At 38.9% G+C, this 24,898-nt stretch overlaps 1 protein-coding gene across 1 annotated transcript in view; it reads left to right on the forward strand.

Annotated features, from left to right (window-relative positions):
- Positions 1-24,898, forward strand: part of LOC136866138 (E3 ubiquitin-protein ligase RNF181) — a 171,466-nt gene that overhangs the window by 2,606 nt on the left and 143,962 nt on the right. Inside the window, exon 2 of the mRNA XM_068226627.1 lies at positions 4,574-4,664. The gene's annotated coding sequence lies outside the window, so the exon portion shown is untranslated. The remainder of the gene's footprint in view (positions 1-4,573; positions 4,665-24,898) is intronic.

A 24,898-nucleotide genomic window follows, 5' to 3' on the forward strand; every position in this document is an offset into this window, starting at 1 on the left:
TTTTTCCACATACATGCATGAAGACTTTCATTGGCAATTTGAGTATCCCCTTTACAACATCTAGACAGAAGTTCAGTTGATGCCAGCCTTTGGTATACAGAGAAAATTTTCAGCAGCATTGCAATTGTGAACTGAACTGACAATTTTTGTGACTTTGAGGGGTTTGTCCAGTTGCGATACTCTTATTGTAGAAGCACCATGATTCAGGTCTTTGGGGGCATTTCTTATGCTTAGGATCTTCTGCTGTGGAGGAGTAATAGTATAGTGTGGCACATATTGCAGATTTCATATTATCTACAGAGGGAATATTTGCACATATTGCCTGCCTATAATCATTTGTGAGCTTCGCAGTAGTTGCTTCCTTCAAACTTCCAGGTCCCCTTCCCCCAAGTGTAGTTCCTTCATGGTTGACTAAATTGTAGGATGAAGTAGTTCATAACATAGCTAACAGTTGGCAGTATATATTGCAATATTAAAAAATAGTATAATCTCAATGCTACTGTAAAGAGGGAATTAATGGTAACAGAAGGAACACGGATAGCCGAGCATACAGAGGAGAGGAGGCGTGGTTGATAATTAAATGACCGTGCAGAACCATTTAAAAACGACCGTAACTACGTCAAAAACAGTCACAGCGGCACAAAACCACATTTGTTATTTAGAGGATGGTTAATATAATTTATTTATGCCAGAATTCAAATTTCAACAATTTCATCCATTCAAAAGAATGTGTCCCAGGTTCCGCTAACTTTGTTGTCTTCAGAATATTTTTCAAGCCTGACCACAGTTGCTTAAAGATCATCTTTGTTCTGAGAACCTTTATGTAGGTCATCAGCATATACCGTTATACCATTCTTAGTGTGTGTGTGTTTTTTTTTTCATATAGGTGTGCCTCGACACAAGGCTGGTCCACGGCCAAGTCCTTCCGCTGCTATGACTGCTGCTGCTCACACCACCTGCACCACCGGCACTCCTACTGCTTCTGCTACTACTACCTACTACCACCGGTGCTGTTGCTGACACCACCATCTCCATGCCTGCCGCTGCTACTACTGCTACTGCTATGGGTAATGGTGCTGCTGCTATTACTACCATGACCTCCACTCCTGCTGCTCCTGCTTTCACATATAAATACTATAAAACTGTGAATTTAAATGATAAATCATTAGCAAAATTTCATCAATTACATCGGAGATCAAATGTTTAGCTTGACCACTACGTAGTCACGAGCTGGGGTCTGGATTAGCGTGGAATCACATGCGAGCCCTCTGTTCCGCATAACATCACAAACCTGTATGGCAGTCCACGTGCCCACAGCAACTGAGTGGGAGGCCTAACTCCACTGTTACATGATTTGGAAGGAGCTATAGAACACTAGAAGATCAAAGTAGGCCTACTCTGTTATATCTTGTTTGTGATGATAACATTCAAATAGTTCAATTGTGCAGTTAATGTTTACCTGTCTGATATTTTTGTTAACACCCTGAGGGGAACGAATTGAAATTTATTTTCATATTGAAGTTTTACATAGTATTCCCCACCTGCCTACTCATTCTTGCCACCCGGCTGACAAACATTACTGGGGAGAACACTGGTGCTAATGTTATTAATGTTCATTTTACATTCAGATTAAACAATTTCAATTTGTGAATGCTAATGATTGTTTATCAATATATTTAATTTTGTTTTACAAAACACCCAGCAAGGAGGCTGTGCAGTGGGGTCATGCATCTATGAAATTGCGCTTGTGCAGTGGTGGGTTCGAACCCCACTGTCGGCAGCCCTGAAAATAGTTTTCTGTGGTTTCCCATTTTCACACCAGGCAAATGCTGGGGCTGTACCTTAATTAAGGCCATGGCTGCTTCCTTCCCGTTCCTAGGCCTTTCCTGTCCCATTGTCGCCATAAGACCTATCTGAGTTGGTGCAACCTAAAGCAACTAGCCTTATAATAGTTGTCCCCCTGTGGGTAGGGGCAGTAGACTAACAGCCACGACATCCTCTGCCTGCTGTAAGAGATGACTAAAAGGGATCCCATGTGCGCTCTGCACTTGGGATCTGGGGTAGGCGACCACGGAGCCCTTAATTGAATTTTGACATTGCTTCCGCTTACTTGTGCCAGGCACCGCACTTTCATCTATCCTATCTGATCTACCTTGATCACCACCTGTTCTTTTCTGCTCCTGATTGTATTATGTATGGAGGCTTAGGGAGATTTATTTTCAAACCCTCCATGGCCCTGGTCTTCCTTAGCCGATACCATCATTATTCCTAGTGTCGGCCCCCTTCTATTTCTTCTCTCCGATTACTAATATATATTGGGGGTGGTTGCCTAGTTGTACTTTCTCTTAAAACAATGGCCTAGATGTTAGGCCCTTTTAATCAACAAGCATCATCATCTTAAGCAAGGAGATTTGTGGTGAGGGCAAGATGTTTGGTGGCCATGGCATATACTAGGAACTGTCCCATCATTCGCCTTACTGCAGGCGAAAGGAAAACCATTCTCAGGACAGCCAGTGGTAGGGGAACAGCCCGTTTCTGTGTCCCAAATGCAGAGGTGTAGAAACATGGTGGAACCGTGGCCACCCCTCCTCTGCTTGGTTGGCCGGTTGGAGTGCATGTTATCATACCACAGATCAGCCTATCTGCAACCACCGACATAGATTTCTGCCTTCATTGTACAGTAGATACAAATGGCACTGTCTGAAGTGAGTTTCCACTGTCTTCAACTGGCATTTTGTGTAGGTCACAGCACAGTCCCTTGCACACCGTAATGTTGTGGAAGGTAGCAGCATATTGTTCATAATACTGTACTAAATTATCAAACAATTCCTTGGATGTAGCTCTTAATAGGTGGAGCTATGTTGTGACTTGGCATGGGTATGTTTTGTGCTGGATCAGCTGCCATATTATTGTACATAGATCCTGATGCTACATATTTCTGTCAATTTATTGGAACTCCTCTCCTGCGGATGGACTGAAAGGAAGCATTATTTGTACCTCCTGCATGTTGTATGAGGGAACAATCACAGAATCTGTAAGCGCTCTCTTGTCTTTTAAACTCACAAATGTATTCATGATTCCATCCTTTTCCATGTACCAGAAAAATTTAGATATATCCTACTGTCACACAAAATAGAACATTTCTAACTATTGTAAATAGTGCAGATCAATGAATACAAGGGATGCACACAATTTTGTAGCTTGACATTGGTTGTCATCTAAATGCAGATGACTGATTGAATGATATGTTGTGTTTTGATGCAATATGTAGGAACAGGGTATGTGCTATCATGTCTTGGTTTCTTCAAACACTACTCTGCCAGAGATTTGCCATCCTCTAGTAGATGCAAAAGAAGTAAAAATCTCAATATTTCTCAGTGTGTGGCCCTAGGTGCCTCATTTGACAGACTGAAAGATATATCATATAGTAAGTTCCTTGGGAAAATAGGCTACAAATGGTGTTGCTGAAAACTTTTGACATGTCAATGCAACGTTAGACTGCAATAAGAGAGAAAAGTATTATGTTGTAACTTGTCAGTTCCAGTCGTTCTTTCATAAATGAATGATTTTGTATTTGTGTTGTATTGAATAGTTTTCTGGCTGATGAATATTAATTGATGATTAACACTGCTGCATGTAATGTCAAGAGATTATGATATACTATGATCACTAAAACTTTTGTGCAAATTTCTACACCATTTTATACCTGTAACACTGTGGATAGTAGGTAGAATATAGCTCCATAAATCAAAAGATCATGTTTCATTTCAATTTACCTTTGAATCCTACAAACTCCCTCCTTATCATATGAGTTTGCTTTAATCATTTTGGTTCCTGTGTATGGTTTTCTTTCTTACATTGTATTTATATTTTATTTTCTGCATAAGTAGCATATCTTGATACTATTGATTGTTACGGTTGGCTTAAGTAGTATTAAAGAGGACTGATGTACGAGGGGATGTTAGTGTCTATTTCTGTTGTAGGTCTTAATCTGAGATAAGGATTGCCAATCCCACTCACCTTCTGGACACTTCCTTCCTCCCTTTGTGAGTTAGCTTCCTTTTCCCTCAGCAGAAACAAAAAAAAAAGCAGCATAGGCAAGGCCAGTCACTCCCATCCTTCGTGGCTTTGTGAATTAGTAAAAATAAAATATAGCTCCATAAATCAAATAATTATAATAAGCAGCACAATCTGGTAAGCTTCTTTTCTCCAGCAAAAAAATTATTATTAATAACAATAAAGCACAGGCCAACCTCCAGGTGTATCACTGTTCAGAATGCAGAATTTCAGAAAAAGGTAACAGAACGCAGGAAAGAAAGAAAAGGAAATGAAAGAAAAACATAAAAGAAATAAAAAACGAAAACATAGATTTAATATAATATTTAAGAGGGGGGGAGGGGGGCGAGAACCTGGGTACCCTCCGCGCGCTAAACGATTTAAATCGCCCGCCCGGTAATTTTAGTTCAGCCCTGCTCTCGTCAGGGGCGCTAGCGTGCGATTCCTGGCGATCTTTGCGCAGCCGTTGCGTACAGAAGTGAAAAATAACGTTGAGAGTCATCTCTTACTCATTCTCTTTGGTCTTTATTAGTAAGTAGTTGACGCGAGACTTGTCAGTAAATTTTCAGAGTGAAATACATTATATCGACTTGAAGGCTCAGTCTGAGGTGAGTTCTGTACCCCTTCAAGACTTAATGATATGTTGTTTAACATGCAAAATCCTTCTAATCACTGATGTCCTTAATATTAATCATTCGTGTTTGATATACAAAATCCAGGACTGATTGCTGTAGATAGGTAATTTTTAGGCGCTGAGTTAGAGCACTAAACAAAATGCCATGGACTTCGAGACGTATGACACTTGAATTAAGGCAAAGACGTGATGAAGACAGTGGGTATTTGGACCTTGTAACGAAAGTAGACTACCTATTGAGCTAGTGGTGAATAGATTCTAGGTAATAACAAATTCTTGTTGTGCAATTTGTATTCATTGCATTATATATATATGTATGAAGACTTTTTTGTGCAGCATGGCAATGGAAGTTAAACATAGACAGTAACTGGTGGGGAAAGGATGAGAATGAGTCTAAAAGTGGGGTAAACACAGAATGTTGAATGTGACGTGGATAGATTGCATTGCAGATAAAAGGATACTGAATCTTGTCAGTGAGAGGAGAACAATTTAGTACAATTTAATCAGAAGAAGTAACACAACTGATATTTTGTCTAAAAGACCCAGTCCTTTCTGTATTAGATTTCCAAATATCCTCGCCATGAAATATATGTCTGAAATGTTCAGTCCATTCACCATGACTTATCTTCTCCTGTGTTGTACTTCTTATGTCTCCACAGATTTTATTTATTTTATTCCACACTTTTCACTGCCCTTCCTTTTAGAGTCTCTGTTTAGTTTGTCAGCTTGTTTCTTCTGCCATTGTATTTTGTATTTATCAATAGTTCTCTATGCTCCTTTTGTTTACTACAGAATGGAATTCTAGTGTTTGAAGATCCCCTACCTTCCTACGATTTCAATGCTTTTGTTACGTCCATCCTTTTCTTTCAGCATTTTTCATTGTACCACCAACTGTTTCTTGGCAGCCTTATCTCCTGCGCACTCATATTCTGTCCTGCTATCAATATAGTATTTTCTATAAGCTCTGTTGTCACATCTGTTTGGTTTATTATACGTACATACACACATACATATATTATCATTATAGACCGTTATGCTTTTCAGCGTTAGAATTGTAAGCCTCTGTGAATTTACTAAATGTCGCCACAATCCTCTATTTGCAACTAGTGCTGTGGCCTCAATTTAGTTCTATAGCTTTTATCTTAAATCATTAGAAACTGAGTCTAAGCATCGTCATCTTGGTCCCCCTCTCCTCCATCCATTATTCAACCTATCCTCCTCCATTCGCCTCACGTAATCCCATGACCGAAGCCAGTTTATATGTACAGCTTCATCCATCAAGTTCATTCATAAAGGCTTCTATCTATCTCATCATTCCGAGTAGGCTACCCTCCTGCAGTTGTTCCCACCTGTTTGTACCAGCAATCATTCTCGCTACTTTCATGTCTGTTACTTCTAGCTTATGAATAAGATATCCTGAGTCCACCCAGTTTTTGCTCCCGTAAAGCAAAGTTGATCTGAAAACAGACCATGTAAAGATAGTTTTGACCAGGAGCTGACTTCCTTCTTACAGAACACTGCTAGCTCACGCCATTAGCTTTACTACACCTTGATTCAAGCTCAATTACACACAACATAAATAGGCCCCTACTTAAAATAATTTTCATACCGTACTCATTGCACCTACTTTCACATTCCAAGATATTAGACTGCAGGCTTTCAGCACAATCTGCCATTAAGACCAAGTCGTCAGCATAGGCCAGACTGCTTACTACATTTCCATCCAACTGAATTCCTCCCTGCCACTTTATACCTTTCAGCAGATGATCCATGTAAACTATGAACAGCAAAGGTGAAAGATTGCAGCCTTGTCTAACCTCTGTAAGTACCCTGAACCAAGAACTCATTCCACTGTCAATTCTCACTCCAGCCCAATTGTCAACATAAATACCTTTGATTTTAATAATCTACCATTAATTCCATAGTCCCCCAGTATGGTGAACAGCTTTCCCTTTGGTACCCTATCATATGTTTTCTCTAGATTTACAAAACATAAACACAACTGTCTATTCCTCTCACAAAATGGTGTTTGATAACTATAGGCCTATTGTGCTATTGTCCCTGATTTTAGAGATAGCAGAGAAGATCGTGTATAAGAGATTGTACAGTTCAGTTTCACAGTATATTAATATAGCGGAGCACGGTTTTGTACAGAAATGCTCTGTGTCCAATATGGCAGTATCTATCAATTTCATTTCAGAATCTCTGGATAGGAGGCAACAAGTGGATGTTGTTTACATGGACTTCTCCAAAGTCTTTGTTTCAGTTCAACATGAGGCTCTACTCATCAAATTGTCACCATATGGGATAGGAGGAAGTACTTTGGAGTGGATTAGAAGCTATCTCACTAATAGAGTTTGCGTAATATAAGCTGATGGTGTTATGTCAAAGCTGTACCATCCTACTTCAGGTTTCCCCCAAGGCTCATTACTGGGCCCTCTATTTTTTGTCATACTCATAAATGATATAACATCATTGCCTTCTCTATGCTGACGATCTAAAGATCTTTAAGGTGATCAATAGCGAGTTGGAATGTACATTGCTAGAGTCTGACTTAAACCTCCTAAGTAACTGGTGTAAAAAGTGGCTGCTTGGTTTGGAGACTTCAAAATGCAATGCAGTTACGTTTTCATGTAAGTTGGAACCAGTAAATTTCCCTTACCATGTATGCAATTTCCAAATAGCTCGTGTGAAGGATATAAATGATCTTGGTGTGACACTTTCAAACTGTTACGGTCTTTCCTTCGAGAAACATTTAGACAAGATTTCTAGGAAAGTGTTCAAATTACTTGGCTTTCTGAAAAGAAACTGTGCCGAATTTGTTTCTCCTAGAACTCTAATAACTTTGTTTTGCTCTCTAATCATGCCATCATTAGAATACTGTTGCGAGGTGTGGCTACCCTCTCACCAGTATTTAATATAAAACTTGGAATGAGTCCAAATAAGGTTCATGAACTGGATCAGCTACAAGGGTTTGGGTATTTATCTCTCTTCGTCCAATTACAAGTCTTTTTGTGAGACTATGAGTATGAGGACCTTGCACATGTGCCAGTGCCCTCTTTCTTTATAAGTGTCTGATGAATAGATTGGATTACTCAACATTATTGGAGCTGATCCCGTTACATGTTCCTCGTTGCAATACTAGGCAAAGGTATATTTTTCATCTGCCTGAAGCGAGAACTGTGGCTCGGGCTAACTCATGGCTTGTGAGGGCACTAACATCACTGAATGAGGTGGGTGAAACAGTGAACCTTTTTCGCTCACCCCATCTAAAATCAGACGTGCCCTAATGACCTCATGAATGTAAGGTCCTGTCTGTAAATATGTACTTGTAAATATGTAAATGTTACTAGATATAATTTAATAATGTCAATTATTTAAGGAGATTTAGTTTTATTTATTTATTTATTTAAGGTGTTGTGAATATGCATTCCGTATATAAAAGTCTCTAGACTTAGTTTGAATTTGGTTATTATTTTAGGATATTAGTGTTAAGGAGTATATTTTGTTGTATGTTATGTTTCATTGAATGATCTTTTATTGGGAAAATAACCTGTTGATGATAAATAAATCTATCTTTTTGAAAGTTAGAAACTTCATTTTGTTCTGTATTGAACTGGGATTACAGTAAAATGAAAATGCTAAAGGTCCACCTTTTTAATACAGTGAATGTTTATTGATGTGAATATATATCGCATAACCTTTAAAGAAGATTGGTACTAGTTTCGACGCTCATTGCGCATCATCATCAGCCAACGAATCAATTGAGCAAAATACAACTTGTCAATTAGCATTATATAACACATGATAGTACCTACAAAACAAATGTTAAACTATGACTAGTTAAAATATAAAACACATGACAGCAAATACAGGGACTAATGTTAAAAGTTAAATTGTAACAAGTTAAAACAATGAAAGCAAATCAGAGAAGGTAACAATGTTGTTAAGGTATGATACACAAGAAAACAATCCAGCTTGAGGTTTGTGGAACATAAGGTGCATCTATGTACAACACTTGAATGCATCTACTAAGGCAAATTTTAAATGTAACGTTAAAATTATGAGGGTATGGTGCGTATGACCATCTAAAACACATGACAGCATCTATAAAGTCACTGTTAGATTATAACCAGTTGAAATGATGAGGTGCATCTGACCGTAAAACATAACATTTTTGAGAAAGTATCCCAGTTGTTGAGTCTTAATAAACAAGAGAATAGTCCAGCTTGAGGTGCATAGATCATAAGGTAACATATGTTATCAGTGGGAAGAATAAACCTTGTTCTCTTCATTAGCCTAGCTCCTCTCCTTTCAACAACTGTGCCATCACGTTGCTCAAGGTCTCCACGTTTCCATACTGAACTGGGAATCGTAACATTGATTCAAATTATAATCTTCACACGACCACATTGTTGGATTCAAAACCACCTGAATTAAGCCTGCTAATTACCGCAACTTAAGAGAACAAGGTTTATTCTTCCCACTGATAACATATGTCACCTTATGATCTATGTACCTCAAGCTGGACTATTCTCTTGTTTATCAAGACTCAACAGTTGGGATACCTTCTCAAAAATGTTATATTTTACGGTCAGACGCACCTCATAATTTCAACTGGTTATAATCTAACAGTGACTTTATAGGTGCTGTCATGTGTTTTAGATGGTCGTACGCACCATACCCTCATAATTTTAATGTTACATTTAAAATTTGCCTTAGTAGGTGCATTCAAGTTTTGTACATAGATACACCTTATGTTCCATAAACCTCAAGCTGGACTATTTTCTCGTGTATCATACCTTAACAATTGTTACCTTCTCTGATTTGCTTTCATTGTTTTAACTTGTTACAATTTAACTTTTAACATTAGTCCTTGTACTTGCTGTTGTGTGTTTTATATTTTAACTAGTCATAGTTTAACATTTGTCTCGTAGGTGCTATCAAGTGTTATGAATTGCTATTTGATAAGTTGTATTTCTTGGCTGATGATGACGTGCAATGAGCGTCAAAACTAGTACCAATCTTCTTTAAACGTTATGTGATATATACTCACATCAATAAACATTCATTGTATTGAAAAGATGGACCTTTAACATTTTCATTTTACTGTCAATAAATCTATCTGTTGTAACATTTTTCAGTAACATGATGCAAACTGAAAATCTGATCCTGACAGCCCCTCTGTGGTCTGAAACCACACTGGTTTCCATCCAACTTCCCCTCAACCACTGATCCCTTCCAAGATGCTAGTGACCGAGCTGGATAGCTGCAGTCACTTAATTGCGGCCAGTATCCAGTATTCGGGAGATAGTGGGTTCGAACCCCACTGTCGGCAGCCCTGAAGATGGTTTTCCATGGTTCCCATTTTCATACCAGGCAAATGCTGGGGGCTGTACCTTAATTAAGAACACGGCCACCTCCTTTCCATTCCTAGCCCTTTTCTGTCCCATCGTCGCCATAAGACCTATCTGTGTCGGTGCGACGTAAAGCAACTTGCAAAAAAAATATGCCAGTGAATACTTTGCCTGGTATACTAATTAATGAGATACCTCGATAGTTGTTGCAATCCTTCCTGTTGCCTTGCTTATAGACAGGTACAATTACTGCTTTTGTCCAATCTCAAGGTACCAATACTCCACGCTAATCTTACTATTCTATGAAGCCATTTCATCCCTGCCCTCCCATTACACTTCACCACTTCAGGTCCAATTTAATCTATTCCTACCACGTTATGGCAGTGGAATTTATTTACCATCCTTTCCACTTCCTCAAGCGTTAATTTCACCAACATCATTTTCCTCCTCCCCATGAGCTTGGTTGTTCGCGACACCACCAGAAAGATTTCCTTTTACGTTGAGATTTGTCAAAATATTCCCACCACCTGTCCATTGATTCCCTGGGTTCTGTTATGAATTTGCATGAATTACCCAAAACACTGTTCATTTCCTTTTTCCCCTCCCTTCCTAAGATTCTTTATTACTGTCCAGAAAGGTTTCCTTGCTGCTTGATCTAGCCTGTCCAGGTTGTTACCATACTCTTCCCACGACTTCCTTTTTCAACAACTATTTGTTTTGCTCTGTTTCTTTCATCTACATACATTTCCCCGTCTGCATCGGCACTTGTTTCGAGCCATTTCTGATGAGCCTTCTTTTTATGTTTAAAAGCTGCTCTCACTTCATCATTCCACCAAGATGTCAGCTTTTTCCCACCTTTACACACAGTTGTTCCTAGGCATTCCCTTGCTGTTTCTACTACAGCATCGCTGCATGCCACCCATTTTCTTTTTATATCCTGAACCTGCTTACTGTCCACTTCTCGCTAATCATATCTATGTACTTCTGTCTAATTTCCTTGTCCTGGAGATTTTCTACTCTTATCCGTTTGCAGACAGATTTAACTTTCTCTATCCTAGGCCTAGAGGTACTTAGTTCACTACAGATAGATAGTGGTCTGTATTATCGGGGAAAAAAACAAAAAACCCGTACATTCCTAACAGACTTCCTGAATTTGAAGTCGTTAAGATATAGTCTATTATGGATCTGGTACCCCTACCCTCCCATGTGTAGCGGTGAATAGCCTTATGCTTGCTTTGTAACTGCTAAATCCATACTAGCACAGAAGTCCAGCAAATGCTTCCCATTCCCATTAGCTTCCATATCTTCCCCACATTTACCAATCATCCTTTTGTATCCTTCAGTTCTATTTCCAACTCTCATATTGAAATCTTCCATTAGCACTATCCTATCCTTGCAGTTGAACCTGATTACGATGTCACTCAATGCTTCATAAAATTTGTCAACTTCATCCTCATCTGCACCCTCACATGGTCAATACATTTTGAGACAATTCTCATCCTAATTCCTCCATTATTAATCGTATGGCCTCAGCTATCTGAGCTCAAGTTAGCGAGTTCAATCCCGGCTCAGTCCGTTAGTATTTGAAGGTGTTCAAATACATTGACTTTTCTACTACACCCACCCTGCTACCATAACACAACACGATACACGATGTGTATTCGCAGATACCTACCTCACTTACCTCTCTTCATAAATTGTCATGGATGGACTGGAACGAACTAAAATAGTTCAGAGCTGGACCCGTGCGTACACAAAAGGGGAGCGAAAGGACAGAAAGGCAAGAACCCGTAACCCCCATGAATAAAAGAATGGATCAAAAGAAAATGGGATTTATTACAAACACACAGAATATTTAAAATGAAACCAAAAATGGGAAGCTGCATTAAAATTTACTTACGTAACTGCAGAAAAATAGAACATCATGTAGGATCCCGTACAACGACATAGTAAGTTTTGTGTTACATGTTGACAGTGCATATGATCGCAGTATTCACTTCCAGATACCACATACAAATACAATTTTGTTTCAGAAAAATACTGTGACGTGGAACACGTTATCGAAGGAAACAGGAAGTGGAACCATGAAAGGGATAATGTAGTTGTACAAATGCGGACCTCGCACATATCAACAGTTAGCATATCCGTGCTCCGAGCGAGTGTCCACTCAATGCTAGCGCGTCACAACAACAATGCAAAGCACAGCCTCCCAAAGGAGCAGAAGCAAATGAACAAGATGATGTTGCCACAGTTACAAAAACAAAAACTAATCGCCGACAATGGAGCAGATAACGGCCTAGAAATGTAAAATAGCACACCACACATGGCCCAAACCAGCCAACTAAGATGAAAACAGAAAAGAAAGAAAAATTAAAATTACGAGATACAAGAGTACTATGAACTGTACACAGGCAGACAGCACAGGCACGAAGAGAGACCCAATATAAATTCGACGCAGACCAGGCTGGTGTGTCAAGGCATGCGATGTATACTTACGCTCAGGATAGCAACGGATATCATAGACTCACGAGCTTGGTTTGAACACCACAGATACAATACTGGACCGCCGCAAAAATAGGCAAGGCTAATCCAAATATAATTGTAGCAATCAAAACTTTCGTCGACCCGCTCCCCAGGACATCCAAATTGCCTCACGTGGACAAACGTGGATTAAAATCCGCAGCGTTAAATCATACAATATACCAATGCTCAGCCATGATTCAAAAAGATGAGGAAACAGAAGTGCATGGTCTCAAAACCTCAAACACGTGGGCCCAAACAAACAGATAGGTAAATACCACTCTCCGCTCTCACGCGTGTGCACACAAACAAAGAAAGAAAAATTTAAAACCCACACAAAATTAACTAAGATAAAAGACTACGGGAATGCAATTGCATAGTACTGTTCTTGTAACTATGGTACATGAAACGAAATATAATGAAATACCTGGGAGCAGCACATCTGGATCCTCAAAATATTTACGTTAATCATAAAAATGACTCCCAGCAGAGAGCCGAGCATTGAAACAAGTAAATCCACGATAATAGCAATTCATAGATCAAGAAGCACATTTTAAATCCCAGTTTGTTCATTTTCGATCCCTCCGGTTGGTATCACTAGCAGACCAACTTAGCACTCGGAGAGCGAGAGACAGACTGTGTGTCAACACTGATGGCTAAAGCGCCATCTTCAATGAGAAACTATAAGTTTCACGTCACATTCGGGTAATGTTATCGCTAATGGCAACGGCAGTCAAGGAGAAGTAGGAATGAAGGAAGTGCATCACCAAGGCAGGCTTGGTTTGGCACACCTTCCCTACACACCCCAGAAAATGAGACCTTTTCTGGTGATCATCCAGGAGGGCTCATTTTACCAAAGGATGTCACTTATATCTAAGTGCACGCACTTTTATCCCCCAACCTAATAACTAGACTTAACCTAAGTACAATGGTATGAAAAATTTAAAACAACAAAACATATGTACAGGAAAGTAACACCTTGAAAATGTATGCAGACATAAATGTTTTTCCTTTCCTTCTGCAGTTAATAAGAACTCGTGGAGAAAGATGTGGCTCTATGTGTCCTTTCACACACCAACACAGACTCGTGGAGAACAGTAAACGTTAGGTAATCATGTATAGTTCGTGTTGGGTACCGGTACTGGTAACAAAATGTATAGGCATGAGTCGCTCCATTTCATGATATTGATTCCCATAGGGAATCTGAAATATTTGTCCCAAATGAGTAAATTTATAATACCAATATAAATGGTCCATTATTGGAGATTATAATTTTTTATATTTTTAAAATATTTCTTATATTTTTTAAAATATTTTCTATATTTATAATGTCTAATAAGTAATAACGGACCATTTATATTGGTATTATAAATTTACTCATTCGGGACAAATATTTCAGATTCCCTATCTATATCATCTGATAGCCAAGCAGGCATCAATTTTTGGTAAAGAGACAAATTCTCTCGTAGTGCATTGACACTGCTGGTGGCTCTAAGTATCCTACGCAGTGGCCTCCACGGTATGCACTAGCCAGCATCTTGGTAGGTGTGCGAGGTACGAACTGATGAGCCCAACGTAGTTTACGAGGGCGAAACGCTGGCAACCAGGAATGAGTTAGCTGGAAAATTTATGATGTCCAATAACAGACCATTTATATTGGTATCACTCCATTTCACGCGAGTCCCATTCTGACCCGTACTTATAGAAACCGATAGAAATAGGATAAGCAGTCGTTCTTTACATTCGTACATCTATTTCTTACAACAGATCATTGTTTCTTGGAACGAAAAACAGTTTCAGTACATGCCCTTCAAATCTGGGTAGGTATTTTACTCAAATCAAAGCCAAAGTACCATGAAATTATCAAATAAGTTAAATAGTAAGGATTACGAATTCCTGGCGTGAAACCGTTTCAGCATGGAAACGTGTGCTTTAGACTGCACACAACTGGAAAGATCCTGAAGTTTGACTGTGACAGGTCCCAAATATTCAATGATCCTCCTGGGTTTGGACCACTTCTTACACACTTTCCCAGTAACGTGATCCACGGCCGAGCTGACGGGGAATCTTAACACCAAGTCTCCGACATGGAAAGGTACAGGTATCCTCGCCTTATTGTACCTCTTAGCCACCTTATCTCTGGCTTTCACAAGGTGCTCGGAGGCTATCTTCCATTTTTCCAGTACACTCAGGTGGCGGGAGGGCTCTGAAAGATATGATATTCCACCTCAGGGATAGCGGATCGTTAAGTACTCTGCCTAGGAATAACTTGGCAGTTGTGAACCGGCTGGATTCATGGGCTGCAGTGTTGAATCCCAGGCTGTAAAAAGAAAGGTAACAATCCCAGAGGGATTATGTGTTATAGTGAAAAGCAGACAGGCGTGTTTTCAAATTACAATGGAACCTCTCAACAAGGTTCAGCTGAGGGTGATAGGGACTGAGGCAAACATGGTGCATCCCCCATGAAAAGCAAAGATAGAGAAAATTTGCGCTGGTGGAAACAGAGGAGTTGTCAGAAACCAGTACCCTAGGTGAGCCAAAAATGCAGAAAATATGTTTGGACAGCAAGTTTACAGTAACGCTGGAATTGATATTGTGAATGGGGAACTGCCAGATGAATTTGGAGAAAGCATCAATAACAGATAGAATTCCAATGTTGCCATTTCTAGATTTTGTAAATGGTCTGAAGAAGTCAATGAGTAATTTCTCCCCTGGAAAATTGGTAATGTCAGCAGAGTGAAGACCGACTTGACTATTCTGGGCTAGTTTGCATATTTGACAGACGTCACATGACCTGACGTATTCGAAGACATCGTTTTTCAAGTTTGGCCAGTAGTAGAAATGGGCAGTTTTGGGAAAAGTCTTTAGTTGGCCAAGATGAGCGCCTAAATAGGAATCATGGTAGTAATTTAAAATCATGGGCCTTAAATTCAGAGGAACGAAAATTTGAGGAGTGGCTGCGAGGATTATTGTGGTACAGAAGTCCCTGTTTCATTTCAAAGACTCCAACCCGGTTCCTTCCTAGAATGTTTGTCAATCAGACGAACACATTCATTGTCTTTCTTTTGAAACTTGGACAGATCAGTGAAACTAAAAGGGTAATTCTGAAGTAGACTGGCAGGAAGATAATTATCGGGACTGCATCTAATCTTGCCATCAGCTGTTTCAACACCATCAAACATGTGCGACAAACAATCAGCAACAATGTTGTCATTTACCCTGACGTGTACAACAGTAAAATTATATGAAGACAATCTGAGAATCTAGCAAGTCTTTCTTCCTAACTTTTTGACATTTACACTCATCCAAGACAATGCCTGATTGTCAGTATGGACCCAAAAATGCCGATGCACCAGGTAGAAATGGAATTTTTCGACGCCAAGGACTATGGCTAAACATTCCTTCTGGTATGTGGAATACCTAGTTTCAGAATCGAGTAATCTCTTGCTAAAGTAGGCAATAGGAGCTAGACTATCACCCTCAAGCTTTTGATACAGTACAGCGGAGACGGCTATGTTACTAGCGTCGCACTGAAGGACAAATTCGCCATTGAAGTGGGGACTGTGTAACACTGGGGCTCCTCAGAGGGCATCTTTAGGTTGACAAAAGGCTTGTTCCTGAGCATCGCTCCAGAAGAACTGAACATTTTTCCTTTTTAGAAAATTTAAAGGGGCCAAAATTTCAGAGATGTTAGTGATGAACCTACTATAAAAACCAATCACGCCTAGAAATCTACGGACATCACAAAGATTTCTTGGCCTGGGGAAGTCACGAATACATTTAACTCTGTAATAGATAAGAAAAATGTTCCACCGATCAATACATTTATTGTGGATGAATTACTACACTAGTACCGGTTTCGACCTATCTTGGCCATCATCATCAACACAAGAACTACAAGAGGATTGAAAAATGAATGCAACGCAACATGAACTCAAATTTTAATAGACGTTTTTAAAATACACCATGTTTTAATGTGTTTAATGTGCTATATATTTTTAGTGTCTTATGATGTGGCATATATATTTTAATGTGTTTATGTACTCATGTCCATGCTCAATCAATAGGTTTTAGTTTATTCTAACCATCACTACTTTTAATCAGAGCCATTTTAACGCAACATACTGCAATATATTTTACTTCCATTTTTTATCAGACATCCGGATGCTCTTAAGTAACTTCTTTGTAATTCATCTAATGACTGTAAATTTGTGTACTAGCTGATGATGGCCAAGATAGGTCGAAACCGGTACTAGTGTAGTAATTCATCCACAATAAATGTATTGATCGGTGGAACATTTTTCTTATCTATTACATTGAATCCAATCAATACGGAATATGAAACTTATAAATAATAATACATTTAACTCTGTTGGGATTAACAGAAATGACGGACACGGAAACATGACCCAAAAATTTAATTATTTTAGAAAATAAAGATACTTTCTCAGGATTGATGGTGAATCCGTGTCTTTTCAATCTGGTGAAGAATTCCCAAAGATGATTAATATGCTCTTCAAAGATGTTAGAAAAAATCACGACGTCGTCTAAGTATGAAAACAGCAGGAAAATTTCAAATCACCAAAGACAGAATCAAGGATCTGACTCAGCGTTGGCCACCTACCGAAATGCCCATCGGTACCTTATTGAATTGGTACAAGCCAAAGGGAGTGGCAAAAGCTGTAAATTCTCGGCAACTGGGTTCGAGGGGTATTTGAAAATAGGCGGAATTCAAATTAAAAACAGGATAATATTGGGCTTTTCCAAAGGATTGAAACGCGAATTCGATGGTCGGGAGAGGGAAGCTGTCGAATACCACATTGCGGTTCAGAGACTGATAACGAGGCGCAGCTGGCCGTCCTTCTTGGCAGCAAACTTGGGAGGAGAGCAACTAAAAGGGGAATGCCTAACGGGAGTATGGTCTTTCAATCTGATACAGTACAAAAATTCTTTAACACAACCTAATTTTGCGGTAAGCACATCGGGGAAATCAATTAGGAGATTAAGCACGGAGGCTTGATTGTTGGACAGATCAGAAAAAGAGGACTGTGGTTCAAAACATAACGGTCTATTATTGGTAGATGATATAGATGATAGGGTACTCAAATGGAAAGTTCTCATTAGATCGGAAACAAAACGCGAATGAACGGCTGATGAAGTCAATGGACAACCCAGTAGCTAACTTAAAATCAGCACCAAGGATCAGGCGAACAGACAGTTCGGGGACAATGTTGAAATTCCAATACCAAGAAAAGTTATGAATTTTGAAATGGATTTTGGTACGTTCTTTAGGACACATGTAACAGCTGTCGGCTGACATGTAGGTTATAGAACATTCGCGATCTCTAAGACCTTTTATATTCATTCCCCCAACACAGATTGATTTACGAATGAACTAGAGGATCCAGTATCAAGCAAAGCATATACAGAACGCAAACCAGAATGAATTTTGTCCCAGGGTGACGAAAGGGGAGTCCACAAATTTTGCGATGAGAAAAGGTTTGAAGCACCAACGGTGGGCTCGAAACGGTCGGTAGGGCGTTCAGTAGATGACGCACGGGCGGGTGACTTAGCAAAAGAGACAGATTTTGATGCAGAACGACAAGCGACATCAGGAAATGAGCAACTGGAGGGCGAGGGCGGAGGTTGGTATAGGTGATTCAGTTGAAAATTAGACTCGTATTCACGGCCTAGATTCACAATGTCGTCGACGCAGTTTACTTCTGACCTTTTGATAAACAATTCGTAACTTAAGGCAAGATTTCAATAGAATGTATCAAAAATTTCCGTCTCATGAATTTCGACATTCAAGCGATTGAACAAGGTGAAGATGCCGGTTGCGTACTTGTCAATAGGTTCCCCAGGACCTTGTGTCCTACGAAGAATCTCCTGTTTTAAAATAAAATTCATATCTGACAATCCAAACCTAGTTTTAAGCTCCTTAGTAAATGGAACCATTTGCTCGCACATCCCTCTAACATACCAGGAATAACAGGGATAAGAATGTAAGATCACAACTTAAACATACACTAGGGAAGCTGACCCACACTAACGTTTTTGTAGTGAACGTGCCCCACAGGCATGATTTGAATAGAGACTCGTGTGTGAACATTGAAGTGGACAAGGTCAATACAGATATTGTTAAAATTTGTAAACATTTTCGGAATACTCAGGTTATTGAATGCAGCAGTTTTGAGAGATACTGTTATACAAAACATGGCCTCCATCTAAACAATTCAGGTAAATGAAAGATAGCAAATATTGTTCTAGATTTTATTAATCTTAAGATATGTACTGTAAAACAGGCAACTCCCTTGAGTTATAATACTGACCAGGAAAACTAGTAGAAAGAGCCAGCTGTACTTCAAGCTGGCTCAGTCAACTAGAAAAAGAAACTCAGGATAGTGAGGAATTTCAAGTTACCCAATTGCAACAGTCAAGTTTTAGGGAGGAAGGGGGTCTGAGATTGCTCTTGGTAAACTGTCAAAGTGTAGTAAATAAACAATTAAAATTCGGTACATTGATGGAATCTTATGAGACTGATGTGGTGATAGGAGTGGAATCGTGGTTGAAAGAAGGGGTGGGTAATAGAGAAGTATTTCCAGAAGGGTACACAGTCTATCGTAGAGACCGAGGAGATAAAAAGGGAGGGGGGGGGGGGGTGTTTATTCTGGTGAAGGAAACTTACTGTTCACGTGAATGGTTTACCGATGAAAGGGATGAAATATTAGGGATAAAATTAGTTTGTGATAATATGAAGGAGGTGGGAATTATAGGAACATACAGGCCTGGAAGAGAGGAAAGAGACATGGAAATCTTTGAAAAAATAATAGATTATACTCATAAAAACAATAATAATGATATGGTAATAATTGGGGGAGATCTAAATTTGCCTGAAGTTGAATGGAAAGGAGCTGCAAGTGAAGCCCATGAACAGAAACTGGCAAATAAGTTAATTTGGGAGGGAGGATTTACACAAGTAGTACAAGAACCGACTCTTCTCAATAACTTACTAGATGTATTCTTGGTTAAACCATGGGAAATTGTTGATAAAACTGAGGTAATTGAAGGAATAGGAGACCATAAGGCTGTAATAATGGATGTAGGACTCATACCAAAAAGGCTTAATAAGAGGGTTACACAAGACAAGAAATTGTACAGAAAAACTAAAGTTGATGAATTTGGGACTTACCTTAAATCACAATTCAGTTGTTGGATAAGTGAAGGGAGTAACGTGGATACACTTTGGGCTAAATTTAAAGGAATTATTTGGGAAGGAGAGAAGAGATTTGTACCTGTTAAGAAGGGTAAAATGACCTCAGACCCTGTTTATTATACAAGGGAAATAAGAAAATTAAAAAGAAAATGTAGAATAGTAAACAGGAAAATCAAAGAGGGTAGGGAGAATAGAGAAACTAGAAAACAGCTAATGAGGGAACTGAATAGAGTGAAAAAGGAAGCAAAAGAGAATTATATGAATGGCATACTTCAAGAGGGTAATGACCACAAAGGGAAATGGAAAAAGCTGTATTCATATATCAGGAATCAAAAAGGAAAAGGAGTCCAAATTCCTACAATGGCGGGAGAAGGGGGTGAACACTATTTAACAGATACTGAGAAAGCAAACCTATTTAGTAGGGAATTTAGAGATTCAGTAGATGATTGTCAAGAGTTGGAAACCGAAACAGAAGATAGAGAGGGAGAGAGACAGAGGGAAACAAGAAGCTTCTCATTCACAAAGGAAGATATTTTCAGAGAAATTCAACTGCTTCAGCAAGGAAAAGCAGCAGGAAGTGATCAAATTACTGGGGAGGTATTAAAGACAATGGGGTGGTACATAGTGCCTTATTTAAAATTTCTCTTTGACTATGTCATAAATAATAGTGTAATACCAAAGGAATGGAAGGAATCTATAATAATACCAATTTATAAAGGAAAGGGTGATAAAAGGAAACCAGAGAACTACAGACCAATCAGCCTGACCAGTATAGTTTGTAAAATTCTGGAGAGTTTAATATCGAAGTACATCAGAGGGATATGTGATGATAAAAATTGGTTCATGAGGAGCCAGTATGGATTTAGAAAGAAATTTTCTTGTGAGGCACAACTGGTGGGATTTCAGCAGGACATATCAGATCAGTTGGATTCAGGAGGTCAGTTAGATTGCATAGCCATAGATCTTTCCAAAGCCTTTGATAGAGTGGAACATGGAATATTATTAAAGAAATTGGAGGGAATAGGATTGAACGTAAGGGTTACACGTCGGATAAAAGCATTTCTAAATTCAAGGGTTCAGAAAGTCAAAGTAGGAAATAATGTATCTCAGGAAGAGAAAGTTTGGAAGGGAATTGCACAGGGTAGTATAATCGGTCCGTTACTTTTCTTAATATACGCAAATGATTTAGGGAACAATATAACATCAAAAATAAGATTGTATGCAGGTGACATAATTGTTTATAGAGAAATAAACAACATTGAGGATTGTTCAGAATTACAAAGGGACCTTGAAAGTATCCAACAATGGGTTGAAGAAAATAATATGAAGGTTAATGGAGGCAAATCAACTGTTACAACTTACAAACAGGAGCTTTAAAACTGAATTTGAATATACTTTGGATGAGGTAGTTATCCCAAAAGATGGCAAGTGCAAATACTTAGGTGTGAGATTTGAAAGTAATTTGCACTGGAAGGGTCATATTGATGACATTGTTGGGAAAGCATACAGATCATTACATGTCGTAATGAGGCTACTTAAAGGAATTAAAAGAAAAAAGTTACTTGAGTATGGTGCGTCCATTATTGGAATATGCAAACAGTGTTTGGGATCCTCACCAAGAATACCTAATAAAAGAAATAGATAGTGTGCAGAGGAAAGCAGCAAGATTTGTAACAGGGGATTTCAGGAGAAAGAGTAGTGTATCAGAAATGTTAAAGGAACTTGGGTGGGAAACTTTAAGTAAGAGAAGGGAGAAAACTAGACTTACAGGATTATATAGAGCCTATACAGGAGAAGCAGCATGGGGAGATATCCGTGAGAGGCTTCAGTTGGAAAATAATTATATCGGCAGGACTGACCACAAATATAAAATTAGAAGGAATTTTAGCAGAAGCGATTGGGGTAAATATTCATTCATTGGGAAGGGTGTGAAGGAGTGGAACAGTTTACCAGGGGTAGTGTTTGATCCTTTTCCAAAATCTGTACAGATATTCAAGAAGAGAATAAACAGCAACAGAGAAAATAAATGAAGTGTTAGAGGGCATTCGACCGGTGCAGGTTATTGTAAATAAAAAAATGTGTGTGAATAAATTAATTCCATCCCCTGGTCTAAGGAGTTTGGACAGCCAAAGTAGGGGACTGCCTGTAGGGGTGAAGTACAGTGGGGACTTCGAGGGCCCTGGGACCGCTACGGTAGCTGTGAAGGCCCTTCAGGAACTCTGAAAAGTGGTGGCAAAAGGGGCTCTGGTTAAGACGCAGCAGGTCGTTATGCTACTTAGGATCCAGAACGGGTAAAAAAAATAGTAAATAAATAAATGCAATGTAAATATTAATGTTATACCAGTTTTATAGTATCATTTGAAGCAATTCCACATACTGTATATCAGTTGACTATATTTGTAAGTAGTACAGGAGATATTATAATTAGAATTTTGTAAACAATATAAATTTATTAAGGATGAGCTGTGTGTTTAATAGAAAACATTGTTAGCGTAAATTGTATAATATTGTATTATAGGAAAAATTTTCTTCTCTTGTTAATTTAATATTTAGTGCTTGACAATAATGTATTTTAGTGTACCATTTGCCACCGAGGTAGACACCTCATTTGCAAATAAAGAGATTTTGATTTGATTTGATTTAAAGGAATCTAGGGGCATCAAGGCACATGCAGCGACATCTTCGACCCTCTCCAAAAATTCAATAACTGAAAAACCTCTCTCCTCATCGGAGAACCTAAAATTCCACTTCCGGATAATAGCAAGAGCAATGTTAGGTAGGGGTGTACAGTTAGTAACCGGGTGTGAAGTATGACATACTGTTGGTGTCGGAGATAAATCATTAGATCGATTGCTTACCGTAGCACTGGCATTGTTGTTCTCGTTATTTGAATGAATGAAAGAGCCATCATTTGATGCGCTCGAAAAGTTTTGATCAACACAAGGAGGGTTTGTACACACATGTTCTTGTATATTCTCCATATCATCAGACAGAATAGTTAATGTGGAGGATAATACACAACAATGGTGAACTTAAAGACTGAAATAATACACAATATGCAAGGGGAAGTATGTCACAAAATAACATAACTTAAGATCCATTCACAGTAGTGTCATACAGTCATAAAGAAAAGGGGTCGAGTTACAAATGAATGCAGCTCTGTTTCACCAAAATTCAACCTCTCGATGAAACCTTCCAGTCTCAAACCGCGCTCTGCCTACCACTTCTACTACCCCCACCCTGCTACCATAACACAACACAATGCACGACATGCATTCGCGGATATCTACCTCATGTACCTCTCTTCATAAATTGCCGTGGATGGACTGGAACAAACTAAATCGGTTCGGAGCTAGACCCGTGCGTGGACAAAAGGGGAGCAAAAGGACAGAAAGGCAAGAACCCGTAACCCCATGAATAAAATAATGAATGAAAAGAAAATGGGGTTTATAACCAACACACACAATATTAAAAATGCGAAGCTGCATTAAAAATTACTTACATAACTACAGAAAAATAGAACATCAAGTAGGATCCCGTTCGACGACATAGTAAGTTTTGTGTTGTACGGCAACAGTGCATACGATCGCAGTATTCACTTCCGTACTACCACATACAAATACAAACTCATTTCAGAAAAATAATGTGACTTGGAACATGTTATCGAAGGAATCAGAAAATGGAACCATGAAAGGGATAATGCAGTCGTACAAATGCAGATCGCACACATATCAAAAGTTAGCATGTCTATGCTCCAAGCGAGCATCCACTCGATGTTAGTGTGTCACAACAACAATGCAAAGCATAGCCTCCCAAAGGAGCAGAAACAAATGAACAAGATGATGCCACAGTTACAAAAAGTAATCGTCGACAATGGAGCAGGTTCACAACTAAGTATTTATTTTCCACCTAGTCGATACAATGATTGCGTAAGGCAATTTAATGGTTAAAAGTGGTACAGGTTTCGTATATTATCAACATCTTCAGCCACATAACACTGTTTAGATGAAAAATACATAAGTTGACAAAGTAATGCTTTAGAGGAAGTATCCTTAAAATTAACATAAGATTGACAACATTAAAACAAACAAAAATCTCAAGAGAAAATATATAAATTATTTCTACAATTGAAATAATATACGAAACATGTACCACTTTTAACCATTAAATTGCCTTAGGCAATCATTGTATCGACTAGGTGGAAAATAAATAAATACTTAATTGTGAATCTATTGAAGTGCGATACAGAACATGAAGCTAATTTTATGTAATGGAGCAGTTAACTAAAAATATAAAATAGCACACCCCACATTGCCCAAACCGGCCAACTAAAACGAAAACAGAAAAGAAAGAAAAATTAAAATTACAAGATACGGAGAGTACTATAAACCATACACAGGCAGGCAGCACAGGCACCCACACACCTGTATTAACACGAAGAGAGACCTAATATAAATTTGACCTAGACCAGGCTGGTGTGTCAACGCAGCGACGTATACAGTACTTATGCGCAGGATAGCGACAGATATCATGGACTCACGAGCTTGGTTCGAACACCACTGATACAATACTGGACCGCCGCAAAAATAGGCAAGGCTGATCCAAATATAATCGTAGCAATCACAACTTTCGTCGACCCGCTCCCCGGGACATCCAAATTGCCTCACGTGCACAAACATGGATTAAACCCCGCAGCATCAAATCATACAGTATACCAATGCTCAGCCATGATTCAAAAAAGGTGAGGAAACAGAAGTGCATGTTCTCAAAACCCACAAACACACAGGCCCAAACAAACAGATAGGTAAATACCACTCTCCGCTCTCACGCGTGTGCACACACACAAAGAAAGAAAAATTTAAAACCCACATAAAATTAACTAAGAACCTGCAAAGACAGGTGATAAGACTCCGGGAATCCAATCACATAGAACCGTTCTTGTAACTATGGCACATGAAATGAAATATAATGAAATACCTGGGAGCAGCACATCTGGATCCTCAAAATATTTACGTCAATCAAAATGACTCCCAGCAGAGAGCCGAGCGTTGAAACAAGTAAATCCACGATAATAGCAATTCATAGATCAAGAAGCACATTTTAAATCCCAGTTTG

Source organism: Anabrus simplex, chromosome 3 (assembly GCF_040414725.1).
Source record: "Anabrus simplex isolate iqAnaSimp1 chromosome 3, ASM4041472v1, whole genome shotgun sequence".
Taxonomy (NCBI): Eukaryota; Metazoa; Arthropoda; class Insecta; order Orthoptera; family Tettigoniidae; genus Anabrus; species Anabrus simplex.